The sequence below is a fragment of the Triticum dicoccoides genome, chromosome 2A (assembly GCF_002162155.2).
Source record: "Triticum dicoccoides isolate Atlit2015 ecotype Zavitan chromosome 2A, WEW_v2.0, whole genome shotgun sequence".
Classification (NCBI taxonomy): domain Eukaryota; kingdom Viridiplantae; phylum Streptophyta; class Magnoliopsida; order Poales; family Poaceae; genus Triticum; species Triticum dicoccoides.
Genome location: NC_041382.1, coordinates 148,636,793 through 148,643,987, shown reverse-complemented (window position 1 = coordinate 148,643,987; position 7,195 = coordinate 148,636,793). Strand labels below are relative to the sequence as shown.

At 45.1% G+C, this 7,195-nt stretch overlaps 1 pseudogene; it reads right to left on the bottom strand.

Annotated features, from left to right (window-relative positions):
- Window positions 1-217: 217 nt before the first annotated feature.
- LOC119359942 lies at window positions 218-356 on the bottom strand (annotated as a pseudogene).
- Between the last annotated feature and the right edge of the window lie 6,839 nt (window positions 357-7,195).

Genomic DNA, 7,195 nt, shown 5'->3' with positions numbered 1-7,195 from the left:
GGGCGGCGGCCGTTGTTGTTGTTGAAGCCGCCGCTGTTGCCGCTGTTGTTGTAGCCGCCCCCGCCACCAGAGCGTGCGCCATCGCCAGGAGAGGGGGCGCCGCGTCCGCGCCCACCGCCGCGCTGCCCCTGGTGACCGCGCCCACGGCCGCGACCACGAGAGGCGGAGTTGACGAAGGATTGCCGAAGGTCGCCGCCATGGAGGAGAGTGAGCCGGGCATCAAAACTGAGCAGTTGGCTGTAGAGTTCTTGGACGGTGATGGGTTCCACCCTGGCGGCAAGTGCAGAGACCACCGGGTTGTACTCCATGTCCAAACCGGCAAGGATTTTGGAGACAATCTCCGGATCAGAGAGGGCCGCAGCCGTGCTTGCGACCTCGTCAGTGAGACTTTTTATTTTACCAAGATAATCAGCCATGGATAGGTTACCTTTCTTGAGGTTGGTGAGCTCGATGCGAGTGTTTATCGCTTGGGCTTGGCTTTGTGCAGCAAACATGGCGTGGATGGTGCGCCACACCTCGGCCGGCGTCTGGAGCGTGGCGACCTGGGCAAGGATCTCACGGGAAAGTGAACCCATTAAGTATCCTTGGAGCTGCTGCTGCTGTGCATACCAAAGGGATCTTGCAAAGTTGACGACTTGTTCTTCTTTGCCTTCCGTGGTGATGGTGAGGGTGGCGGGTGGTGGCGGGCTCGTCGCGTCGAGGTGGTGCTCCATCTGGGCACCTCTGATCTGCGGGAGTACTATGGCCTTCCAGAGCAAAAAATTGCCCCGCGTAAGCTTCTCCTGTGGTGGCGATCCGAGAGAGGTGGTGTTGTGGGTGGAGGAGGAGGAAGATGATGCAAAGGTGGAGGATGGGGTGGTGGTGAGCGCACCCATGGTGCTTGCGGTCATGGCTGCGGTGGTGGTGGACATACTCTCGGTCGCGAAGGTAGCTAGATGCAATCCCTCTCGATTGGATGAGGAAGAGGCTCTGTTACCATGTAAAAGTGTTTTGGGAAGCGTAGAACCCTTTGTCTCGGGCCGCATGTATATATTAGGCAAAAGCCTTGGCACACAAGTTTACAGAGGGAGAGATCGATCAGATGGGATCGATCAAGTCGTTACAGAAAGATCGTGAGAGACAGAAGAAGAGATAGAACAGAATACAGAGTTTAAACCAACTCTATCCCTATACAACTTCTACTACACGCATATTCCAACAATCACAAGTTATACTGGTTTGACCCGGGTGAAAGACCAAAGTATTGTGGTACTGAAAGTTAAGAGTTAAGTTGTTAGATTTTGGAGTTTAGGAACCAAGCTTAAACTCGTCAATAGTTGAATGATCATTTTTTAAACATTATATGTGGATCACAATTTATGAGCGGCATGTGTCAACTATGGAAAACCGAGGGTTTTTCGATGTTGAATTTTAAAAGACAAAAGTACTCCCTCCGATCCAAAATAAATTGTACTAAAACCATGACATTTATTTTGGATCAGAGGGAGTAATTGTTGGGTTTCGTAGTAATTTCAAAAAATTTCCTACGCGCACACAGGATCATGTGATGCATAGCAACGAGAGGAGAGTGTTGTCTACGTACCCAACGCAGACCGACTGCGGAAGCAATGACACGACATAGAGGAAGTAGTCGTACGTCTTCACGATCCAACCGATCAAGCACCGAAACTACGGCACCTCCGAGTTCGAGCACACGTTCAGCTCGATGACGATCCCCGGACTCCGATCCAGCAAAGTGTCGGGGAAGAGTTTCGTCAGCACGACGGCGTGGTGACGATCTTGATGAACTACAGCAGCAGGGCTTCACCTAAACTCTGCTACAATATTATCGAGGAATATGGTGGCAGGGGGCACCGCACACGGCTAAGGAATCGATCACGTGGATCAACTTGTGTCAACTTGTGTGTTTAGAGGTGCCCCTGCCTCCGTATATAAAGGAGTAGAGAGGGGGAGGCTGGCCGGCCATAGAGGGAGGCGCAGGAGAGTCCTACTCCCTCTGGGAGTAGGATTCCTCCCCCCAATCCTAGTCCAACTAGGATTCCTAGGAGGGGAAGGGAGAGAGGGGGGCCGGCCACCTTCTCCTAGTCCTAATAGGACTAGGGGAGGGGAAAGAGGCGCAGCCACCTTGGGCTGCCCCTTTCTCCTTTCCACTAAGGCCCATGATGGCCCATATGGCTCCCGGGGGGTTCCGGTAACCTCCCGGTAACCCGGTAAAATCCCGATTTCACCCGGAACAATTCCGATGTCCAAACATAGGCTTCCAATATATCAATCTTTACGTCTCGACCATTTCGAGACTCCTCGTCATGTCCGTGATCACATCCGGGACTCCGAACAACCTTCGGTACATCAAAATGCATAAACTCATAATATAACTGTCATCGTAACCTTAAGCGTGCGGACCCTACGGGTTCGAGAACAATGTAGACATGACCGAGACATGTCTCTGGTCAATAACCAATAGCGGGACCTGGATGCCCATATTGGCTCCTACATATTCTATGAAGATCTTTATCGGTCAGACCGCATAACAACATACGTTGTTCCCTTTGTCATCGGTATGTTACTTGCCCGAGATTCGATCGTCGGTATCCAATACCTAGTTCAATCTCGTTACCGGCAAGTCTCTTTACTCGTTCCGTAATACATCATCTCACAACTAACATATTAGTTGTAATGCTTGCAAGGCTTATGTGATGTGTATTACCGAGAGGGCCCAGAGATACCTCTCTGACAATCGAAGTGACAAATCCTAATCTCGAAATACGCCAACCCAACATCGACCATTGGAGACACCTGTAGTACTCCTTTATAATCACCCATTTACGTTGTGACGTTTGGTAGTACCCAAAGTGTTCCTCCGGTAAACGGGAGTTACATAATCTCATAGTCGTAGGAACATGTATAAGTCATGAAGAAAGCAATAGCAACATACTAAACGATCAGGTGCTAAGCTAATGGAATGGGTCATGTCAATCAGATCATTCTACTAATGATGTGACCTCGTTAATCAAATAACAACTTATTGTTCATGGTTAGGAAACATAACCATCTTTGATTAACGAGCTAGTCAAGTAGAGGCATACTAGTGACTCTCTGTTTGTCTATGTATTCACACATGTATTATGTTTCCGGAAAATACAATTCTAGCATGAATAATAAACATTTATCATGATTATAAGGAAATAAATAATAACTTTATTATTGCCTCTAGGGCATATTTCCTTCAGTCTCCCACTTGCACTAGAGTCAATAATTTAGATTACACTGTAATGAATCTAACACCCATGGAGCTTTGGTGCTGATCATGTTTTGCTCGTGGAAGAGGCTTAGTCAACGGGTCTGCAACATTCAGATCCGTATGTATCTTGCAAATCTCTATGTCTCCCACCTGGACTAGATCCCGGATGGAGTTGAAGCGTCTCTTGATGTGTTTGGTCCTTTTGTGAAATCTGGATTCCTTTGCCAAGGCAATTGCACCAGTATTGTCACAAAAGATTTTCATTGGACCCGATGCACTAGGTATGACACCTAGATCGGATATGAACTCCTTCATCCAGACTCCTTCATTTGCTGCTTCCGAAGCAGCTATGTATTCCGCTTCACATGTAGATCCCGCTACGACGCTTTGTTTAGAACTGCACCAACTGACAGCTCCACCGTTTAATGTAAACACCTATCCGGTTTGCGATTTAGAATCGTCCGGATCAGTGTCAAAGCTTGCATCAACGTAACCTTTTACGATGAGCTCTTTGTCACTTCCATATACGAGAAACATATCCTTAGTCCTTTTCAGGTATTTCAGGATGTTCTTGACCGCTGTCCAGTGATCCATTCCTGGATTACTTTGGTACCTCCCTGCTAAACTTATAGCAAGGCACACATCAGGTCTGGTACACAGCATTGCATACATGATAGAGCCTATGGCTGATGCATAGGGAACATCTTTCATATTCTCTCTATCTTCTGCAGTGGTCGGGCATTGAGTCTTACTCAATTTCACACCTTGTAACACAGGCAAGAACCCTTTCTTCGCTTGATCCATTTTGAACTTCTTCAAAATTTTGTCAAGGTATGTGCTTTGTGAAAGTCCAATTAAGCGTCTTGATCTATCTCTATAGATCTTAATGCCTAATATGTAAGCAGCTTCACCGAGGTCTTTCATTGAAAAACTTTTATTCAAGTATCCCTTTATGCTATCCAGAAATTCTATATCATTTCCAATCAGTAATATGTCATCCACATATAATATCAGAAATGCTACAGAGCTCCCACTCACTTTCTTGTAAATGCAGGCTTCTCCGAAAGTCTGTATAAAACCAAATGCTTTGATCACACTATCAAAACGTTTATTCCAACTCCGAGAGGCTTGCACCAGTCCATAAATGGATCGCTGGAGCTTGCACACTTTGTTAGCTCCCTTTGGATCGACAAAACCTTCTAGTTGCATCATATACAACTCTTCTTCCAGAAATCCATTCAGGAATGCAGTTTTGACATCCATTTGCCAAATTTCATAATCATAAAATGCGGCAATTGCTAACATGATTCGGACGGACTTAAGCATCGCTACGGGTGAGAAGGTCTCATCGTAGTCAATTCCTTGAACTTGCCGAAAACCTTTTGCGACAAGTCGAGCTTTGTAGACAGTAACATTACCATCAGCGTCAGTCTTCTTCTTAAAAATCCATTTATTCTCAATTGCTTGCCGATCATCGGGCAAGTCAACCAAAGTCCATACTTTGTTCTCATACATGGATCCCATCTCAGATTTCATGGCTTCTAGCCACTTTGCGGAATCTGGGCTCACCATCGCTTCTTCATAGTTCGTAGGTTCATCATGATCTAGTAGCATGACCTCTAGAACAGGATTACCGTACCACTCTGGTGCGGATCTTACTCTGGTTGATCTACGAAGTTCAGTAGTATCTTGATCTGAAGTTTCATGATCATTATCATTGGCTTCCTCACTAACTGGTGTAGGTGTCACTGAAACAGTTTACTGTGATGAACTACTTTCCAGTAAGGGAGCAGGTACAGTTACCTCGTCAAGTTCTACTTTCCTCCCACTCACTTCTTTCGAGAGAAACTCCTTCTCTAGAAATGATCCATTCTTAGCAACAAATGTTTTGCCTTCGGATCTGTGATAGAAGGTGTACCCAACAGTTTCCTTTGGGTATCCTATGAATACACATTTCTCCGATTTGGGTTTCGAGTTTATCAGGTTGAAGCTTTTTCACATAAGCATCGCAGCCCCAAACTTTAAGAAACGACAACTTTGGTTTCTTGCCAAACCATAGTTCATAAGGCGTCGTCTCAACGGATTTTGATGGTGCCCTATTTAACGTGAATGCGGCCGTCTCTAAAGCATATCCCCAAAATGATAGCGGTAAATCTGTAAGAGACATCATAGATCGCACCATATCTAGTAAAGTACGATTACGACGTTCGGACACACCATTACGCTGTGGTGTTCCGGGGGGCGTGAGTTGCGAAACTATTCCACAGTTTTTCAAATGTACACCAAACTCGTAACTCAAATATTCTCCTCCACGATCAGATCGTAGAAACTTTATTTTCTTGTTACGATGATTTTCAACTTCACTCTGAAATTCTTTGAACTTTTTCAAATGTTTCAGACTTATGCTTCATTAAGTAGATATATCCATATCTGCTCAAATCATCTGTGAAGGTGAGAAAATAACGATATCCGCCACGAGCCTCAATATTCATCGGACCACATACATCGGTATGTATGATTTCCAACAAATCTGTTGCTCTCTCCATAGTACCGGAGAACGGTGTTTTAGTCATCTTGCCCATGAGGCACGGTTCGCAAGTACCAAGTGATTCATAATCAAGTGGTTCCAAAAGTCCATTAGTATGGAGTTTCTTCATGCGTTTTACACCGATATGACCTAAACGACAGTGCCACAAATAAGTTGCACTTTCATTATCAACTCTGTATCTTTTGGTTTCAACATTATGAATATGTGTATTACTACTATCGAGACTTAGTAAGAATAGACCACTCTTCAAGGGTGCATGACCATAAAAGATATTACTCATATAAATAGAACAACCATTATTCTCTGATTTAAATGAATAACCGTCTCGCATTAAACAAGATCCAGATATAATGTTCATGCTCAACGCTGGCACCAAATAACAATTATTTAGGTCTAATATTAATCCCGAAGGTAGATGTAGAGGTAGCGTGCCGACCGCGATCACATCGACTTTGGAACCGTTTCCCACGCGCATCGTCACCTCGTCCTTTGCCAGTGCCCGCTTATTCTGTAGTCCCTGTTTCGAGTTGCAAATATTAGCAACAGAACCAGTATCAAATACCCAGGTGCTACTGCGAGCATTGGTAAGGTACACATCAATAACATGTATATCACATATACCTTTGTTCACCTTGCCATCCTTCTTATCCGCCAAATACTTGGGGCAGTTCCGCTTCCAGTGACCAGTCTGCTTGCAGTAGAAGCACTCAGTTTCAGGCTTAGGTCTAGACTTGGGTTTCTTCTCTTGAGCAGCAACTTGCTTGCCGTTCTTGAAGTTCCCCTTTTTCTTCCCTTTGCCCTTTTTCTTGAAACTAGTGGTCTTGTTAACCATCAACACTTGATGCTCCTTCTTGATTTCTACCTCCGCAGCTTTTAGCATTGCGAAGAGCTCGGGAATAGTCTTGTTCATCCCTTGCATATTATAGTTCATTACGAAGCTCTTGTAGCTTGGTGGCAGTGATTGGAGAATTCTGTCAATGACACAATCATCCGGAAGATTAACTCCCAATTGAATCAAGTGATTATTATACCCAGACATTTTGAGTATATGCTCACTGACAGAACTGTTCTCTTCCATCTTGCAGCTATAGAACTTATTGGAGACTTCATATCTCTCAATCCGGGCATTTGCTTGAAATATTAACTTCAACTCCTGGAACATCTCATATGCTCCATGACGTTCAAAACGTCGTTGAAGTCCCGATTCTAAGCCGTAAAGCATGGCACACTGAACTATCGAGTAGTCATCAGCTTTGCTCTGCCAGACGTTCATAACATCTGGCGTTGCTCCAGCAGCAGGCCTGGCACCCAGCGGTGCTTCCAGGACGTAATTCTTCTGTGCAGCAATGAGGATAATCCTCAAGTTACGGACCCAGTCCGTGTAATTGCTACCATCATCTTTCAAC